Raw genomic sequence first — 1,609 nt, forward strand, 5'->3', positions numbered from 1 at the left:
TTATCATGTTAATCTTCTGCGTGAGTGGTGTGGGCCCGAGGGATGGGCTGCCTTTTCAGAAGCAGAAATAGAAGACTTGAGTCCACAAGGCACAGCATTGGGAGGAGCCACGTTGAGACCAGAGGGTCAGATCCGGATAGGAGTAGAGCTATCTGCAATGCAAAAAAATGAGGTGAAAACCCTGGTTGCAGAATTCAGAGATGCATTCAAGGATGGGCCTGAGGGGCCTGCCATTCAGTACAGACGCCACAGGGAGCTATAGTATGGGCAAAGTGACAGCCAGTGCCCCATTACCTCTCTGGTGAAATACGTAAGGAGATTAAAAAATGATCGAACAAGGAATTGTATGTCCATCCCAGAGCCCCTGGTGTAGCCCGCTAGTTCCAGTTCCTAAGCCTGATGGCTCCTTGAGGTTATGCATTGATTATCAATGGCTGAACACTATAGCGGTTTCTGATGTGTTTCCCATGCCCCACTTCACAGAGCTGGTAGAGCACATAGGAAACGCCCGGTATATTTTAACCCTAGATCTAGCGAAGGGGTACTGACAAATCCCAGTAGCACATAGGGACTGACACAATACTGCCTTTGGGACACCATGGGGATTATACAAATTTGTCCTCATGCCATTCAGTCTTCACGGGGCAGCTGCAACATTCCAGTGCTTGATGGATCACATGTTAGCCCCACACACTAAATATACCACTGCCTACATAGATGACATCATGGTGTTCATGCAAACGTGGGCCCAACACAAAAGAGCCCTTTGGGCAGTACTCACTGAATTGAGGAAAACAGGGCTGACAGCTAACCCAAAAAAGTGTGTGCTAGGCCAGAAACAAACTAAGTACTTAGATTTTCTGGTTGGACAGGGCACAATAAGGCCTTTATATGATAAGGCAAACTCCAGGTGCCACAGACCAGCAAGCAACTAAGATCCTTTTTAGGTTTAACCAATTACTATCGGCGGTTCATTTCCCAGTTTGCTGAGCTACCAGCACCCCTCTTAGAAGCGTTAAAAAGATACTGTGCAGGAGGGATAAAATGGACAGACCAAATGACACAGAATTTCAAGCTACTAAAGAAAGCTCTATGTGAAGATGTGGTACTACATGCTCCTGACTTCCATAAACCTTTTATATTAAAGACTGATGCATCAGAGACAGCTGTGCAGGCTGTACTAACACAAGAGGATGCCAAAATGGAGAGACCAGTTGCCTACGCCAGTAGGAAGTTGCTGCCCATGGAAACACGGTATGCCACCGTCGAACAAGAATGCTTGGCTACCCACTGGGCAGTAGAGTTCTTCAGGTATTACCTGATGGGGAGAGAGTTTACACTAGTGATGGATCATGCCCCCCTAAAATGGTTAAGCACGACCAAAACTGACAATGCCCACATCATGAGGTGCACTCCAACCATTCAAATTCTGCATATTACATTGACCCAGAAAAAATAACTTAACAGTGGATTTTCTACCCAGATGTGGTGATGACCCCAGATATGGCAGTGACAAACAAAAGTCAGGAGGAATATCCAATGTAACAGGTAGGATCCCAAAATGGAAATTTAAAACACTCCAACACAGCTAAAGGTGGGGGGGGGGGGG

Source organism: Gavialis gangeticus, unplaced genomic scaffold (genome assembly GCF_001723915.1).
Source record: "Gavialis gangeticus isolate Ggan-Ray unplaced genomic scaffold, GavGan_comp1, whole genome shotgun sequence".
Lineage (NCBI taxonomy): Eukaryota > Metazoa > Chordata > Crocodylia > Gavialidae > Gavialis > Gavialis gangeticus.